The sequence below is a fragment of the Melanotaenia boesemani genome, chromosome 16 (genome assembly GCF_017639745.1).
Source record: "Melanotaenia boesemani isolate fMelBoe1 chromosome 16, fMelBoe1.pri, whole genome shotgun sequence".
Taxonomy (NCBI): Eukaryota; Metazoa; Chordata; class Actinopteri; order Atheriniformes; family Melanotaeniidae; genus Melanotaenia; species Melanotaenia boesemani.
The window spans coordinates 8,258,146-8,277,773 of NC_055697.1; the positions used below are offsets into that span (position 1 = coordinate 8,258,146).

A 19,628-nucleotide genomic window follows, 5' to 3' on the forward strand; every position below is an offset into this window, starting at 1 on the left:
TGCCTTATAATAAAAGAAAAAAAATCACAAACCAAGCCAGAAACCTGGGTGTTAGGCATGAATTTTAGCAGCCACAGTAAATCATTTGTAGAGCAAGGTTACTCTCACCTCAAAAATATATCAAGAGACAAAGAGCTAATGTGTCAGAGTGGTTTTAAATAATGGTTTATGTGTTCAACTTCAGCAGACTGGATTACCGTAAGACCTCATTTACACATCTGTCACAGCTGATTCAGGGCATTGCTGCTCCATCTCACACTATAATAAGAAAGTAAATCATACAATTCCAGATCTGATGTCTTTAAACTTAATCCCGTAAAAAACAAAAATACTGCTGTTGGTCTATAAAACATTAAAAGATTTAGGACTAAAATATATTTGAGACTTTCAAGATTCTTATGACTCTCAGGGTAAAACTTTGCTTTCTGTCTCCAGACCTGTATGACTAGTTAACTTTATTTTGGTTAATGACCCCCATCAAATTGAAGTTTCTGCTTGGCACATCATTTTGAGTATTTTTCAGTTTCACCAAAAGAGCGAGGACAGTAAATATTGGGGAAGGCTGAGATATCTCCAGATATGACTAATAAAGAAGATCAAAACTTTTGTTTCTTTTCTGTTTTTTATGCTACTGTTTCATGCATAGTGTACAGAGAACTCCCATTTAAAAGCTATTTTCTAATATATGCATAGATGAGGATGGTATATTTGTAAATTAGCCACTTCATTGGACATCAGTGAGTCATCTAATACACCGCCACTCACTGAAGAACAAATTAATATAACATTTATACATACATGCATTGTAATTACAAAGTTTACCTCTGTGCTAAAAATAAAAAGAAAATGATACAGCTATACGTTTACAGAATAACTGTATCACAGAGATGTGATAACAGATTACTGTATAGTATAAAATAAATGGATAAAAAGTAAAATATGATTAATAAGTAAAAACTATTACTGTCCACGTCTGTATAGGATTGTTTAGAAATCCACACACGAAAAGTTTTTTTCAGCCTTTTTAGAAACCTTTTTCTAAACAAAAAGTTTAAATCAAACCCTTTATTTTATTTCGAAGACACCCATGAGATTCATTTTATCTATTGAAGCTTGATTCAAATAAAATTTATTTATTTAACCTTTATTTAACCAGGTAAAAATGTTTGAGAACCAGTTCTCATTTGCAAACAAAATAAACCCAACAGCTTGCCAAGTTTTGCACAATTACTTATTAATCTGAGACTAGTGTGTTGAAGCAAGAAAACAACTACAACCAGCAGGCAGTGGCTTTCAGGGACCGGAGTTAAAGATTTCTGCTCTGACTGCCCCGCTCTAAAGTTTTCACATAAATTCATTTAAAAAATCTGTTTAAAGGGGAAAGTGTTCAACCCCATTTAACAGCTTAAATGACATTCACATTATAATAAAAAAAGGATAATGTGTTGGTCCCAGTTTTTATTGAGGTTAGCATTTCTATAAAGTTTATTTAATGTTTACTAATCATTTCCAGGATCAGAATACTTCCTCAGCAACAGTGAACATATCGTTAAAAGTGACTGTGTGGAACAGAATATGTAAAATCCATTTTAAAATAATTTCTTGTTATTATGGGATTAAAGCAGCAATACTGAGGCAATTTCCTAGGCACTGTTGCCCTTTATAGTTACCCAAAAGATTGCCTAGTGTATCACCACCCTAAGTTGTAAATTTGGGGAAAAACAAATCTAAAGCTTAAAACTCTAAAAGGTCAGAATTCATTAATATCAGACACATAATTTAAGCAACAACGTCTTTATTTAGGAAAAAAAGACCAAAATATCACAGAGAAACAGATCCACATTCACATCATGTCATGACAAAGAAATACAATGAGTTTAAAATCCTGATCTGGCGTAAAAACAATTTACAGACTGAAAATCAGTTTTCCTCTTTTAGTGCAAGTCAAGCCATTTTGTGTGTGTGTGTGTGTGTGTTCACTTTGAGGTCAGCTATTACTTGCATGATGACACGTCTGTCTGTTCGGTGGAATACCTCTGCAGCCCCATTTTCCCATGCCTTATGCCTCTTTAAAGTTATATCTCAAAGAAGTATATGCATAGGAAAAAGGAACAGCGAGTGCAACGAGCTCTGCTGCCCCATCGCTGGACGCAGGGACCTGCAAGGCAGGGATGACAAAAGCAAAGGAGTTGCACTGTGAATACATGAGAAACACAACAAATAGCTCAGACATTCTGCTTTTGTTAATGAATATTCAAAACTGAATAAAATTTTTATTCTATCTTTAAAAAAAAAAAAAAAAAAAAAAAAAAAAAAAAAAAAACCAGAGCTCAGGCAAAAGTTTTCCAAGTGTCCAAAATGTTGTTTTATATAAAAGAGTGAGTTGGTAAAATGGAGAAGTTGTGAAGAAGACTTACCTCCTAGACATCCAGATGAGTCTCTCCTGGGAAGGCACCTCCTGTTGGCCATTTATCCCTCCACAGGGACCTTGAAGATGTTTAGCATAGACAGAGTAGCTGTTGTCTGTGCTCACTCAGCATTTATTTTCTCTCCTTGGTTTCAGTGTGAGGATGTCTCAGGAGAAAGAGAGAGAGCGAGAGAGAGAGAGAGCGAGAGAGAGAGAGAGAGAGAGAGAGAGAAGAAAACATTGTGTTTTGAAACACAAAGCTCAGATTCCTTTGCAAAGTTCATTGTCTGTTATGTCCAAATCCTTCTGGTTAACAATGAACTTGTTACAGTTATTATCTCCTATCTGACATATGCTGCAGACGTCAGAAGCAGCGCACGGAAGAAGGGAAACATCCAGGACGAGTTGTTCCTGCTGGTGGAAAAGTTTCTTATCTGCTCGGGTTTTTTTTTCTTTTAATTTCCCTTCATTCTCCCAAAGGAGGGGCCCACCGTGCTTACTAGCACTCAAGGTCTGTAGACAAGGACTCTCAGGGTGTATTGAAGTGAGACACTGACACGAGCGCACACACCTACACTCATGAGCTGTGCAGTGTAGTGGGAGTGTTATGGCATGTCAAGGCCAGCACAAGCAGCTGAAGATGAAACTGTGCTCTTTTCTCTGAACCTTGTGCACCTTAGAGGGTAACAGTCATAAATCATAGTTTGGTCATGGAGCATCTGTCTTAGATGAGCCTGACGGTCCAGCTGAGGTCACCTTACACCCCATAATACGACCCCATTTACAGAACTGTGCTAAAGTCTTCAGCAGCCCATCATTTTTTATATAGTGCAGGAAAAAGGGGAAACATTACAGTAATTTATCCAAATGTGCAAAATAAATAGAGTGGTGGAATAGAAGACACAAATAAAGCTTGTGCAATTTTTTTTTTGTCCCATATTGCTTCAAAAAGAGTTGAGGTCCTGGATCTGGGGAGGATTTATCTCCCTAAGACCTGTGGTCATTCATTTTCAGTCCAGTTCTCGTGTTATTTGGTTTATTATTAGGAGGAGTGGCAGTCTAGTGATTACAGAGGTGGGTTATAGGTCCCTAGTCTAGCAGCAGAGGTGAACCACTGTGACCCTAAGCAAGACCCTTAACCTCCAAAATGCTCCCCGGGCTGCTGAAATATGGCAGCACACTGCTCTTTTAAAGATATCATAGAGATGGATAAAATAAAGAGGATAACTTCCCGTTTGTGATGAATAATGTAAGAATTATAATCATGCCTCAGCCTTTTTTTCCTGTGTAAAAACCCAAGGTCCTTCAATTGAGGGACTTTGAGGACAGAATGTGTCAACCTGCCAAAATGGCATTTTGATGACTTTACCTGAATTGAACTTCACCATCAGAGTTGGCCTCTGCAGAGATAATGTTCACATATTTTACTATGATGTGCTAGCAGTTTAGAGCCACAGCTACATCATTTCAAAGGAGTATATTTATATTGGGGCTGTCAGAATGAACGTGTAATGCAAAGAGATTAATTTGTGGAATTAACGTATTGCATTTTTTTAATGCATTAACACGTGCAGGAAGATTTAACAACTGCTTCTCAGTCGTTACATTTGATATTCTAGTCCATGCTCCATACCAGTTAGTGACAGTAAAGCACCAAATTGTTGCGTGTCTAACACCAAGAAAACAAGAAGAAGGAGAAGAAAAGGCAGTGGGGGTACCACTAGGGGGAGTGGTATAATATACTGGTATTAATATAGTAAAAGTTATTACCTCAACCTACATTTGCTTAGGCTGCGAGTTTAGGTGGAACACCTAGCAGACTGCAAGCTGTGTGTTTATATTTTGGAATATGATTAATCGTGATTAATCCACATCTATCCTGTGATTATTAGAGTTACCATTTTAATCATGGATAACTCTTATTTAGACTCATCTTGAAAGTGTCTGTTTAGGCAAGTAAAGCAACTTTTTTTATTTGCGCTCTGTGCCATCTTCATTTATTCTTCACCAATAACTCATCTAATGATAATTACATGGCTTGACAAATCTTACAAATATTCCCCCACTATGACCCCAAAAGTATTCAACTAGAACATGTGATTGAAGCGATACACTCATTTTATTATGGATATGTGATTTTCAAGCACAAGACTAAAAAATAAACAGAGCTCATAGGAGTGAAGAATGGTTTCTTGACAGCCATCTTCCCATAGAGACCATTTCTGATGAGGCTTCAGTGATCTGTACATGGATCAAACGAAGGTCCAGATGCATCTCTCAGGTCCTGTAACAGGTCTCTTGGATTTTTTTCATATTTCTTGAGGAAAAACTTTCACATACTTCTAGATCTACTGATAGTTTTTAGGCTTGGGACTTTTACCTTCACTTTAAATCCTCCTTTATATTACATTTTTTAAAGACACACTGTACAACATGCTAAAATATGCCAAGCTTTTAAATAATGGCTCTTTGGGAATCACATTGTTGGTGGAAAAATAAGATTTTCAATCTGTCAAACTGTGTTATCATTGGCATTTTTCATAGCAACAAAAGAAATGGAAATAAATGATGTGTCTTTGCAGCAGCCTGCTTCTAAAACAGTGTCTAATACACAATTTAAAATTGTGCTTTGATAAGCTGAAGGTTATGTCCAGACAGTCTGGTTTATCCATAGAGTTAGGTGCCTTTTTTAGGCTTGAGTGACTAACAGGTTGGTGTTGAATGGCTAAAATGGTCAGGTGCAAGGAGTGGACTGAAAATAAGTTAAAAGGCAGTCAAAATCAAGCTCGTTTGAAGAGAAATAAATATTTAAATATTAAAGGTAAATCAAGACTTTTGCAAAGTATTGTTTGCAAAACAAGATGTGTATAGTAAAGAGTTTGTTGGACTCCAAAGGTGACCTTCTTGTAATGCAGTCATGTTGCCTCATGAAAGTATTTTGTGCATTATGAAGAAAGAAACATAGAAATAAATAGAAAAAATAAGGCAGAAAAACTTAGGCCTAGAATAATTTAGAGGCCAAAATCCTACAATGGATAAAACCACTGGTATAAAGTTAATAATAATAGGCATTACAAGTTGTATAATTTAAAAATCTTTAGAAGCATTGACTATGTGGGTGTTTTGCTTTGGCCAGCATCCACGCTGCCACTGAGACATGAATCTAAATCTTCTACCCCACCCGTTGGTGAAAAAAGTCTCAAACCAGGACTGAGAGCAGCCTGAGATCAAGCATGATTTGTATACTGTATACTGTAAAAGCAGACATTTCTTTTATGCATTCACAATAACAGTTAGGGACTGTTTTTCTGTCTTTGCAGTCCTAAAGCTTTTCTTTTGGTGAGAGAAACACAAAACTATTTGTTCAAGGTCTGATGAGCAGTAGCATATTTGTGTGCTGTTTACAGAATATGCAGCATTCATGTAGAGCCTGTCAACTCTCTGATCAATAAATGCCTTAAATCTGAGGTTCAGGATCCACCCTCATTTACTCTGTCTGATCTGCAAAACAAGTGTTCCTCAGCCGCTGCAGCAGGCCTCCTTACATCAAGCCGTCGGACTCATTTCCACCATGTCTCAGGAGGGCCAGCTTTTTAATTGGGTACACTTCAACATGAAGCCTTTAAAATCCACTCTTGTTTTTCTGCACAGCGTTTTTTTTCGTTTTAGCGAGGCAAGTTTGCAGAGTTAAGCAGAAATGTCTCATTTCAGTAGGGAAAAGGGGCAACAATAGCTGCTTGTTCATCGGAACACATCTGCCACAGAGCAGGAGTGAGTTCACTCAGCACATTTCAGGGGGAACAACGTGGTTTAAGAACTTGACACTTTGACAGGATGAGGGTGCAATATTTCCTGGATCACAACATGGCAAACAAATGTCATTCTCTTTAGACTTGAACTGGCATATTGGGGGATCTGTCATGTTCATTAGCAACAAACTGGTTAGCTGCACCCTGCAAATACCACATTTGAATCAAACATAGCTTCTGTGCAGGTATGTGTTTGAAGGAAAAAATATGAATGATTTTCCTAATAGATGCCACAATGTTTATTATTAGCAATGCTTGTTTAAATGTCTCAGGTTATAATTAACAATTATTTATACTAAGTATTAGAAATCTATAGGATGGATCTTCGTTGATCCCCTTTTCTTCCAGTGTTACACTGATGTTGACTTTTTTGGCTTTTAGTGAGATGACTAGCTAGTCTAACATCGAAATGTAAAAGTGCTACATGCCTGACTGACAGGTGGAAGAATCAAGATCAAAATGTGCTTTTGAAAAACACATTTTAAAAGGAAATATGCCTGCTTACATGTAGCACGGGACCAAGACTCAATGGCTGCAGGTGCCTTACTGAGCTGCACACACTGTGCTCTTTTGTATATATTCCACCAAATGCCTGGATTTTGTCAAGCTACCATTCCTTGTCTGATTGTTCAGTTTTTCACTTTTAATGAACAGCACTCTTATATTTTCTCCTTTCATTTATTTATTTTTTCTTCTATCTTAAGTCGCCAGTTCACTCTGTGTGCCTGCAAGTATGGGGGCCGAGTCTTACAATGCACCATGGGATGACGTAGTTGCCCAAGCTCTATTACAATACATACAGTATGCAAAAAATATCCCATACTCACACAATCTCTATTGTGCATCAGTCTATGTTACATCCTGTATCCTATAATGCAATGCATTTATACAGTTGCAAGAGAAAATAATGAAAAAAATAAAAAAACTTGCATTTGAAATGAAAAAGTTCTCCTTGCAAATATCTTTATACTTTTAAATAAAGTTTGTATGAGTAAAGATAAAGTAACAAATGAGAATATTTGATTCAGATAAGTCGTGTTCACTTGTGACACAAGTATGAGTCATCATTAGGAAATTCAATTGGATACTAAGTCTTTGTGTTTATCTTTCAAATAAGTGTTCGTCAGAAGCCTCGTGGTTTGTGTGGGCGTTGACTGTTTTTTGATGAAATAAACTGTGGTTTAAAATATCACATCATGGCATAGTGAATTTTCAACATATATTCACATTAGGGTAGATAATTACCTTCAAGATTTCAGTGTAACTGACTAAACAGAAACAGATTCAGTCTAACTAGCTCAGCATTGCTCCAAAGCCATGCAGATACAGCATGTCTCAGCAGCTTAAAATAAGCTATCACTGCTGTTAATGTGACATTCTTTTCCATCCCAACATTTTACTTCGTTGCTACAAGCTTGACTCTCTGCGTCTCTCTTCCCGTGCTTCTCCCAGCAGTAGGTGAATTTTAACTTCCCCTCCCTCCATTTCCTCTTTTTGTGATGCTGGGGATGCAGTTAAACAGATGGAGACCGGGGGGAGTTCCCTGAGCCCCTGTAGCAGGGGCCAATCTGCATCAGGCAGAGGGACTGACAGAATAAGGCCATGAGGTGGTGAGACGAGCACCTCAGCCATGTCCTGTGTGGAACTGGGATAATGTGATGCTGTTTGACTCCCAGCAGTATGCTGGTGAGCTCCAGCATTTTAAACTTCTTTGTTTTAAAGGTTTTAGCCTTGTTAACACATAGATAAGATGTTTTCTACGCATTACAAGACATGTCATTAGTAAAATCTGCAAATAATGCTGTAGCAGAGAATGTGTTTGTAAAATCTGCAGAACATCACCCAGCGTTTCAGAAAGGTGAGGCTGAACAGGACACAAGTTCTGTGTACAAAACTAGACTATTTGCATTGTTGGTCCAGTACAGCTGTTGTACATAAGTTTGCATTGCTAACACCGAATTAGCAAGATATGAGGGAAAATTGCCTTGACCCAGTCTATAATCTGCTCTCATCACCAATTACTGCTTACAGGCAGAGATGTGGGCAGGGCCAGATTAGCACATTTAAATATCCCCCATTCTCTGACTGGAGTTTACATAACCAGTTTAAAGCACCTGTAAAAGTTTGTCCAATCACTAAACTACCATGTAAAAATAAATAAATAAATAAATAAATAAATAAATAAATACAGATTCTACCTCTCTGTGGCTGTCTAGAAATGCTTTACAGTGTACAAGCTAACATGCTAATTCTAAGCTAACATGATGCACCTTCAAGTACAAGCCTTGAAGGTGCATCATGTTACAAAATTAAGGGTCAATGATTGATAATTTTGATAAATTATTAAAACTGTGTTTCTATTGGTGTCTAATCACTTTAACAAAATACCATTTTGATTTTTATTTTCTTACAACAAGCTGTTTATTTCTACTGGCTGGGGGTCCACATATATGCCAGCTGTGCCATTTTTACTACAGTGTGTCTAAATGGACAAACAACTCTGTGTGTGAAGTGAGAACTCTCTAAGCTTTACAACTGCAGTACCAACTTTGTTTGATAGGGCTTGTGATAAGTCATACCTTAAAATGTGCATAAAATAAGACAGTACACATGTAAAGAAGTTTGAAGTTATCTGTAGTGCAGTCATCACTGCACTTGAGGTCACTGGATCCACTCAGAGCTCCAAACATGTTCATCTAATGGAATTTTATAGGTTGCTTTGGTTGCCCAGTACACTATGACATCACTTTGTCATTCCCTGGTTGGTTTTAAGTGGTAGAATCACTTGGTTATGTTTAGAAAAAGATCATGTAAAACTTAATAAAGTGGTTCCTAAACTTTTTCTGCAGCACAGTAGACAGCAGCGGTCTGTGCGGCCATTTCAAATGAAATCCCGGCTTCTTCCCTTCTCCCCTCTTTGGTTGCATGCACAACACTGCCTGCACGATTTCCAGTGAGACTGCTATGTTGGGTTACACATCTGTAAACTCTCTGAAATTGGGCCAAAATACAAAAATATTAAATTAAAATAAATAAATAAAACAATAACTGTAAATAAAAAAAACTTTAACACCTTCTAACATGATCAAAACCCTACTTTAGACGTTCTCCCTAACTGGTAACAGTAGTAGCTGTGCTGCCTGCAGTCAGGTGTTTTCTCTCTTTGTCTTGGTCTTTTGCAAGTCTGACACTGTGTTTGCAGCAGTTTTGGATTCCGCCATAGAAAAAAATGCTCATGCCCGCTACTTGTGAAGACATGACTGGATGTTTTACACATGTAGGAAATGACACTTTAATAAGAGATTCATTAGTTGGTTAGTTGTTGACACATGGACAATCAACAAGAGGTTGATGCTAACTTTGGGATCAAAGCTATTAGTAACAGTATTTCCAAAGGAATTAAATGCAGTCATTGAGTGTAATGATTTTTTTTTCTGTCCTTGCAATTTCCTCCATCAGCATTCCAGCATCTTCCTGTCTGTCTCTTTCTCTATCCCTGAAGGTGGTTCAATCAGATGACAACTGTGGCTGTCTGCGGTTGTCAGAAGACATTTCAATTTGGCGGCCCTCCCTGGAGTACGGGCATATTACCACTTCAAAAGGCCCAGGTCGCTCCCAGTGGGGTTGGCCCAGCACGCTCTCTCCCCCTCCCTCCGTGTCTCGCCCAGCTGCTTAGCAATGCTGATGAGGGCTTGGCCTCCCCTTGAGCCTGCTTGTCCCTCTGTACTAAACAAAACTCTGCAGGAAAATGGAGAGGATGCTTCATTATGCCTCTGAATAGGTTCATGTCTTTAATCTGAGGAATGTGTTTGTTTTCAACCACAGAACATGTTGGTTGTTAATAGGAATAGTGAACTTTAAGTTAAAGTTGAGGGTTTAATCTGAGTTTTTTTTCTGTCAGACATCCATAAGCAACTCATTTGTTTTCAACTCATTTAGTGGCTAAAAGACATCAGACAACCTGCAAACTGTGTCATATATAACATGCAAGATGATTGTTGTTCTGGTAAAAGTAATGAGATTGCTTTTGTCATTTATCTTTGTTTTTGTGATCACTCTGTCCTGCACCAGGAATGTGACTCATTTAAAATCCCCTTCCTCTTGCACATTTGTATGTATGAAGCTTTTTGTGAACTATGGTGAACCTACAGGCAACAACCCTCTCTGCACTTAAACTCAAAAAGTCGTCTTGGATAAAGTCATAAGCCAGGACCTTAAAGTGTGAAATAAAATGTAAATGGTGAGATTAATTCAGTCCAAAGGTGTACACTAAAGAATGTGATTGATTTGTGTTAACTGAAATTTGGGTAATGCATCTGCTGTTCCTGCTTGTTAGTTTTTGGTTTCTTGGCTTAATGAATGATCACGGTCTTTTACATATAGTTCCTCTTGTATCATTGCAGGGATGGTAATAGGCTAAACAGTGAGTTCAGCAGATATTACAGAGTCTGGCAGTGGGCTGATAGAGAGTGAAGGTGGGCTATTGTCTGAAGTGACTCCAGAGTCTCAATGTATAAATGCTGCAACATGGTGTGTTTCAGTTGAATGGATACTTGGTTTAATGAGGGTTAATGGGGTGCTAACAAAGTATTAAATATTAAAGATCTGTTGAATTAAATATCAAGCATTTATGTGTTAGTCTTTGTCCTGATGTCTGTGCTGATGTCTAGAGTCTTTACCTGCCCATAATAGCATAACATCGGTTGCATACATTATGGATGTGGAGACAAATGCAGGACCATCCTGACCTATCTGGAGTGAAAATATGATGTAACAATAAAACCTCTGTAACAGATATCACTTTTTAGGAATTAGTAAAAGTGATAACTGGAAGGCAGAGGATTTTTGGTGTTCCCTGTTTGCGTTCCCTGGGCAGATATCACTTTGTTCACACTATAACTGCACTATAGTTTCTGAAAAGATGTTTCTATTTTCTGCCTGGCAAGTCAAGAACACCTCATATATGATTAAGTGGTTTCACTTTGTTCTTCTTCATGTGTCACATAAGTTTATGTGTTTCATTCTGACAGTAAAACACTTGTTATGTGTTTGCTCTCTTTGTATTGCTCATAACTGTATTAACATATATAAATAAATCAAATAAATAAAATCTGATTAGGTAGATTAATAAAAGGTAGTTACCACATCTTACAATTGACATATATCACGGTTTTACCATGTTAGCCTGGTTGTAAGCATCATAGCAGGTTGTAAGCATTCACAAATGGCAGCGTTTGCCCTCGAGTTTCGAGTTCCAGTTTCAGACAATAGCAAACATGGCGATGGTGGAGGAGGTTATGATAATGTTCATTCTCAAAAAGAGATATAAAAGGAGGTAGCACAGTAGACGGCGTTGGTCTTTTTGTCATTAAACTGTGACGGCTTCTTCTTCTTTGCTCCTTTCGCCCGTTGCATATCAGCTATACTGCTCAACACTGTGTCCGCGGTTTCCATTGGTACGTCCATTTCCTCCATCAGGGTACTGATCCACAAGGGCCTCAAAAACAGACTAAATTACACACATAAAGGATGCAAAACTTTGCCATGCTTTGGGATTTCTTTTGACATTTTTTCAGTTTGCAGACATTCGTTCATGCAAAGCTTCCTTAAGGTCCCACCACAGCATTTCAGCCAGGTTGAGATCCAGATTTTGACTGGACCATTACAACAATTTTTCTTTAAGTCATCCTGTTGTAGTTTTGCTGCTGTGTTTGGATCATTGTGTTACATAGTTCAGTTTCAGCTAAGCTTTAGTTCTTGGACAGAAAACCTCACAATGACTGGAAGGTGTACAAACCCTAAAAAAGCCCAACTCAGCAACCCACCACCACTGTGCTTGACAGTTACTATGAGGTGTTCTGCATTGATAAGTTGTATTTGTTTTTCTCCAGACTTGGTGTTGTGTATTATGATCAACCATCTCCCATCTGGTTTTCTCTGCCCAGAGGACATTCGGGCCTCGTTCACAATATATTCTTATGCATCTTCTTAAATTTGTTCTTAGGTTGCAATTAAGAAGTCGATTTTTTTTTTACCAAACCCTCTATAAGATTCACAAACATGTTTGTAGACTGCAAAATAGTTAATCTCTTTCCTCTTAGCCTACTGTACCTTCTAAAGTTTGTAAATCAAATTGCCACCTGCTGTAACATCCTTCAAAGATGTGATGCTCCTCTTGAGTGAGTGGAGCATCTGATGAAATGAAACCTTCAGCTGAGACGGTCAGTGATTTTATTTATCAGACAACCAGGAGACATAACCTTGATTCCCTAATAAAATTAATCATTATAAAAAAAGACTCAGCTGTAGTCAATTTTAATGATTAAATACCACATTCAGCAGGTGGATCTGGAAGTCACAAGTGACTTGGACATATATGGAGTGATAGTAATTCAGTTGAGGGAATAATCTGGCAAAAGTCTTTTACACCGATGGCGACATTTCTGGGACATCCACTCCTGTGCAGACTGGCAACTGTGTTGTGTTTTCCACTTGTGAATAATTTTTCTCTCTTTTCTCACTGGATTGTTAATAGTTCAGAAATGGTCTTATAACCCTTCCCAGTTTGATGGGCAGCAGCAATTTCTTTAATAATATAATTGCGGATGTCTTTCCTCCTTAGCATTGTGTTGACACACACCTGAATGCTCCACACCAGAAAACGAACAAAAACTGTTGCTTTTGTTGAGGTGTTCACATTGATGATCAAACATATTAGAAAACTAGCAGCACTTACTACTTACCCTTTAAATTCCTATTAAAACAGTAAGGATACACTTAGTTTCAGTTAAATAACAAATGGTACAGGGTACTACAGGTATGTCTTGTAATATTGTTCATTTCAGGTAATTTTTACCTAAGACCTAGTAAGAATCACATGGTCTTTAGAAATGGCTGATGATATTCTTTCTGTTTCACATGACTGTATGTGTATTCATCTGTAATAGGAATATTTTTCTTTCTTTTAAAGATGTCACAGAATCTGGTATTCACTAATACAGTACCAGTAAAAGTCTGGACAAATTTCCCCATTTGATTTAATGGAAAAATGTGTCCAAACTTTCAACTGGTACTGTATATAAAAAACACAGTATGTGGTGCCAGTATGCAAGAGTAAAATCAGACATGACAGCAAATTTTAAATAACTATTTGCTCTTTTTTCAATCAGAGGATACAAACATTTGACATAAATCAGGAAAGAAAAACTGCCAGGTGGAGTCGAAAGTAAGTTTTAGCATTTAAATGTGGCAGAAATTGTACCTTTTTTAAGTGTTGTGTAACATAACAACCTAAATGCAACATCATTTCCCTAAGCTCCTCTCTAGTCAAGAAACTTTTCAAGTCTTTTGGCAAGCTGACACACTGTATACACACACACACACACACACACACACACACACACACACACACTCATAAATAAATAGTATTCCATCTAAAACTGACAATTTAACAGCATCTAAATGCAATGTGTTTGAAAGTCATGAGGCAACCCAGTCACAAACAGCTACACATGCAAACTGTTGACAGAAATGGAAATACAAAACTTTGCTATTGCTTTTTGATATCTGAGCCCATGCGGTGACCATGCAGAGTTGCAGACATGTGGGGGGGCTATGACAGTTGTCAGGTTGCTTCTAGTTTTTGACATTTCCCCTGTTTCGTCTGCCTCTTCCTCTCTGTGAAGGTCTCACCCTGGCAGAAGTGAGATCTGTCTCTGTGCGTTGCACCCTGGCGGGGCTGATGATCAGACGTTGGCATGGGAAAGCAGGGTTGTGGCCTTGCACGGTGGGGGCTCTCACCTTCTACCTCCCCCCATCCTCATCCTCCCACCTCTTGCTCTCTCTTCTAGCCTAGTGATAAGAGTCATATGAAAGACCTTCCTGTTCACCATTGGTGGGAACTAAGAGATAAGGTGGGTGGTGTGGCAGCTGCTGGGCCTTCTCCGGGGAACAGAGAGTTCTCAGACTGATACTGTTATATGCTAGGGATGAAGGTCACAGCTTATGTATGTGCATGTGTACAACTGGTGTTTCAATGTTTATTTGAGCTTGTACCCATGCATGTGCAATTTTGTTTTCTCGTGCAACATCCACTTTATGAAAGAAAACAAAAAGAAACAAATACAACCTCCCAAAATACCAGCAACAGTGTTTCTGGCGAAGGTTCTCATATCTTGCAGTGGTAGAAAAACAAGTATTTGATTGAATTGAACCAAAACATAGGTCAGGGTGACCCTTCCTGGAGCAAACTGCCTCAACCGTAACTCACAATATTACTGTAGGTTTCAGTTATTCAAAGAAGAGAACCGTGGGAGGAAAAATCAATATATACTTTCCACTTTGAGAAGTGTCAAAGTAATTATTCAAGTTAGAGTGAGTGAAAAATCCTATTTTCTAAAAAATTCTCCAATAACTGCTGAAGGGTCGGTAGGCATATCTAATTAACAAAACTACACTCTCTGGCCACCTTATTAGGAATACCTGTTCAGTTATTTATTAAATATCTAGTCAGCCAATCATATGGTAGCAACACAATATATTTTGGTGTGTAGACATGGCCAAGATGAGTTTGTGAATTTCAAACTGAGCACCAAAATGAGAAAAAGGGGGATTTAAATTACTTTGAACAAGTCACGGTTGTTGGTGCCACACAAGCTGGTTTGAGTATTTTAAAAACTGCTGATCTACTGGGATTTTCACACACCACCATCTCTTGGGTTTACAGAGAATGGTCTGAAGAAGAAAATATCCAGTGAGCAGCAGTTGTCTGTCTTGTTGATGTCATAGCTCAGAGGAGAATGGGCAGACTTGTTGAGATGATAGAAAGGCAACAGGAACTCAAATTATTATTATTATATTATTTTGGTTTAGAAGCTCTAACAGCAAAATTATCTCTAACTCCCCATAATAAAGAATACTTAAGGAACAATTCCTGGATCTGGGTGGTGATCCAGATCACCCCCAAAGTCTAATCACTTGTTCCTATTTCCATTTTAACTTTTTGAGTTATGTTGCTAACAGACAGACAGACCAAACAACACCACCAAATACATGACCTCCACCTTGGTGGAGGTAATAACCACCACTTCCAATCAAGGTATGCAGAATACCATCTCTGAATGTACAGCATGAAGCATTGAAGCAGATGGGCTACGGCAACAGAAAACCATACTAGTGACCACTCTTGTTAGTTTAAAACAGAAAACTAAGGCTACAGTTCGTACAGGCTCTCTAAAGCTGATTGAGTGATTGAATATTGTAAAAGCGTTTCCTGGTCTGATGAGTCTTCTCAGCTACAACATTCAGAAGGTATGGTCAGAACTGGGCATAAACAATATGAAAGCATGGATCCATCCTGCTTTGTATCAACAGTTAAGGCTGCTGGTGGTGTAATGGTGTGGGGATATTTTCTTGGCACACTTTGGGCCCCTATAACAAACAGTACATGGTATCAGTGCCACAGTTCACTTGAGTATTGTTCTGTAGCCTTTAAAATTAGGGTAAAAGAACCTAAAGGCTGACAACATAAATTAAAAAAGTAAAATCATTCAGATGTTTCACCTTTGGGCCAGTTTCTCTTCCTGACTTAGTACAGTTCACACATCAGATTTTAACTTGTTTCAACCACTTTTATCTCTTTTGTTCCAAGGTTGTTGTCTGTGTTAAGGGGAGGGTAATGAGCTGTCAATCAGGGGACATGTGTTCCGCTCATGGTTAGCTTCTGGGGAGGGAAGACTTATTTCTCCAGTGGAACTTGAGCTGCAATGACAGCTGATGCGTGCAGAAAAAGAAACAAACAGGCACATTTGCATCGCTGTAGCTCTTTTATTTCTTCCCGGAGCTGCCATCACCTATTCAATTTGACAGAAAATGTGATTATCTACCCCTTATGTGGGTCACGATGGGAATAGAGGGACAAGGTGTGAGCGTTTTGGCAGCTGCTTCAGACAGGAGTGTGTGGTTGTCTTTATACTCTCTGCTGGATGCACCTCATGTGTCCTGACACTTTCTCTCGTTATTAGATACACCGCTTCCTGCTGGGAAGGCCAGGTGTTGCTGGGGCTGTCATGCATACGCCTCCAACCAAGGTGCCTCATGCACAATCACACACAGATGAAGATGGTTTTAGGAGAGGGCAGCTGTGCCCATCCCTGCTACACAGAGGAGGTGTGAGATTGTATTCTGGAGAGGTGGAACACAAACTTCAGGACCCACTTTTCGAGTAATAGCTATCCGGAGAGTGTGTGAAATATCAAGATGATGTGAACAGGCGTGAAGAAGTTGTTCACTTTTTCTACACCATAACTTGAAAAACCAGCCACTCTTGAGGAAAATCCCATGGCAAAGCTGTCTAATATTCCTCTTTTCCACCCTTTGAAATGAAATAAACAACATATTAATGATTATTCAAATTAAATGATATTAAACACTGGGTTTTCAGAAACTCTGTATTTCAGCTTTAATTATGCAAAAACAAGACTATGAATTTGAGCAAGAAAACTGTACCAGTCTGAGCAGCAGACAGGGGTCTCACTTTGAATAATCAAAGAGGACTTATGACATGGAGGCTAAGCTAACAGATAATTAGAAAAAGACTTAATAAAAGCAAACTCTCACCACTAAAAACTAATCTAAAATCATATGTAAAGTGTAGCTACTAGGGGTTTGAGTGAACACAAATGATAGGGATTTTTATATTTTCATTATTTTCTCAGCCATAGAACAGCTATGTTGCCATGCACCACTTCATGCACAGTGGGGATTGTATCCTTTGTAAGCCTACATGTATGTAATGATGCACAGAAACACAGATGTTCTTCCACTGAGAATATAATAACAAATTTGGATAACTTTCTGTAGTCAAAGCAGGGGCAGAGCTAAAGGGGTAGCCAAGGTAGCACTGGCCACCTCGGAAGTCTGATTGGACAGGTGACTGACAGGCCACTGAAGGGTGAGGTCAGAAATGTCTTTCCAGACACACATGGATCACCAGTGTCACTACACTGGTTTGAAGTAAATTTTAAAGTGGTTTTCTAATTAGACATCCTTTAAAAAATATTGACCTTTGGTTGCATATTTCTAGAAGAGATTTTTACCTTGCGCAAGTACAACTTCTAATGTTATGAAAGGCTAACTTAATACTAGCCTGGAGTTTTGTAAGTGTGCTAATCTAGTTGTATGGTAGCAATAGATTAATTTTAAGATAATATGGGGAAACCATGTCATATTTAGTTTTCAGTGAGTGTGTTCGCACAAAAAAGTGCGTACACACAAAAAAGGATCATAAACCACTGTTTATGTTTGAAGTTAAAAGAAATAAACGATAAGGGGTGAATTTACTTCCATGGTGCTTTAGAAAGATTTGATTCAGTAAGAACATGTAATGTGTTGCACAGCCCTGACCCTTCTGGGAGGCTCTTCACTGTGAAGATACTGTGGATAAATTTGCATGATTTATAAATAGTGCAACAGTGCTGACAAAGACTGAGTCATAATGGCCTGTTTGAGTGAAAGAAAAAGAGAAAAATAGGCTTTGTGTGTAATTTTTCCATTTATCCAAACCTTCTTCTTGTGGTAAATACTAATATCTTCACTGTTCCCAGTGGGAAGTAAACAGTTTGCAGTAGAACTGACTAACCACATGTCATTTTACATAAGCAGCTCCGTGACATTATTATTTCAGTCAAAATGTGCATATTTTCCTCTTCAGAACTGAACATCTGCTCCTTTGTCATTAACTTTCCTGTCAAGTCATTTCCTTTACAATGTAAAGGGTTAATCCTTAATCAATTAATTTCAATTTTGGCCTTAATCTCAGTTGGGAATTAAACTGCAATAATCTTCTTATATCCATTAATAGTCTGCTCCCTTATGCCAACAGCCTTTCTAACAAGAAGATTTAGGAAAAAATCCAATTCATGACCTTCCTCTAATTAAAGTAATTAAAGTATTGTCAGCAGTAATCTTTAGCAGGAACATTCAAGAAGACAAAGATACACAAATTTCTCTCTCTAAGGGCATCTTTGCAACGTAGTGGTTAGTACACAATGGGTTTGTTAAAACATGCATGTGAATAGTAGTTTAAGTGCCAAAATGAACTGAAAAAAAAAAAAAAATGAGAGACACCAGCAGCCGTTACAAAAAGGAAAAATAAAAAACTAGGAGAGAGGGATGTTTCCCATTGTGTTGCATCACCTTTCCTTTTAATAGTTTTGTTTAAATTTTATTTGAACTGAGGATGCAAATTGATTGTTCTGCAAGAGTCAAGACAAATATATGTCCATTCTTGCTGATTTCAGCTGCCTATCAGTTCCCGGTTGTTGTGGTGTGATTCTTTACATGACTTTGCTATGCACAGTTTGATAAATGAGGCTCCTGGACTGCAAACAGACCTGTTAAGTACACACACACACTATGAAACCATGTTTTAAGGGCCTGTTTTCACGACATGCAAATCTCCAAAGTTTTCCCTTTGCGTATTTAAGAAAAATTGCATTTGCATGACAGTGTAATGAAAACTATCTCCACACAGATGGAAAATAGGAATATAGGAAAAATATCTGGTGCATGTAATCTATGCATCGTACTGACAGCATCAAAAAAAGCAGCTTTTTGTCTTCTGTAAGTGTTGACTTTACCACAATCACAAACTAATAATGCATTAGAGTACACAGTAATACAAAATAATTTCCTTTTTTAGGTCCTGTTTACACAATAAAGTTTCCATGCAAAGCACATTTTTTATTTATTTATTTTTTTATTTTGACGTATTTGAAAAACAAACAAAAAAAAAAGCAAAATAAAATGAAAATAAAGTTGACTGGATCCTTAGAAACAGCTGTTTGCAGCCTAATCATTTAAAATTAGGTTAACATGCTGTCCAATCTCATCAATAATGGAAGAATAACTAGAGGCTCTCACTGAGGACAGAGCATAGAGCAGCCCTCCTGTACACAACCACCGGCTGGCAATTACAGCAGACACATGGGCAAAACCCCTTCTCCTCTCACTGACCTCGTAAGCAGTGACTGAGGAGGACACTTGACAGATTTATAGCTGCTGCGTTCAAGTTGCCCTTTCTGCTCTCAGCATCTCTGTGAATAACTGGCTGACTGAATTTAAAGTGCAGCATAGGAAGCTTCATCATCTCAGCTATGTTTGTTTTAGATTATCTCCAGGGCCACACGGTGTAAAAATCCTGCCACACTTTGGCAATTCTTTTTTCAAGTACTAAACAAGATTGGAGAGCAAGTGAAATTACAATGAAGCAGCTGGGTTGGATGCTGAATTCCACAGAAAAGGAAGTCATAATCTAGGACTCAGACTTCTTTCCCTTCAGAGAAAATGGCTTGTCCTGGAAATAATCTTTGCACTCATTCGCTAAGGCTGCTCGAGTGCCTTGCAAAAGAAAA

General features: G+C 38.1%; 1 long non-coding RNA gene across 1 annotated transcript; it reads right to left on the minus strand.

The window, feature by feature from the left end:
- Positions 1 to 1,778: 1,778 nt before the first annotated feature.
- LOC121655141 lies at positions 1,779 to 19,185 on the minus strand. Its single transcript, XR_006013079.1, has 3 exons — positions 19,175 to 19,185; positions 18,140 to 18,145; positions 1,779 to 2,237 (listed from the first exon to the last, which is right to left on the minus strand). It is a non-coding gene; the product is annotated as an uncharacterized LOC121655141 (long non-coding RNA).
- Between the last annotated feature and the right edge of the window lie 443 nt (positions 19,186 to 19,628).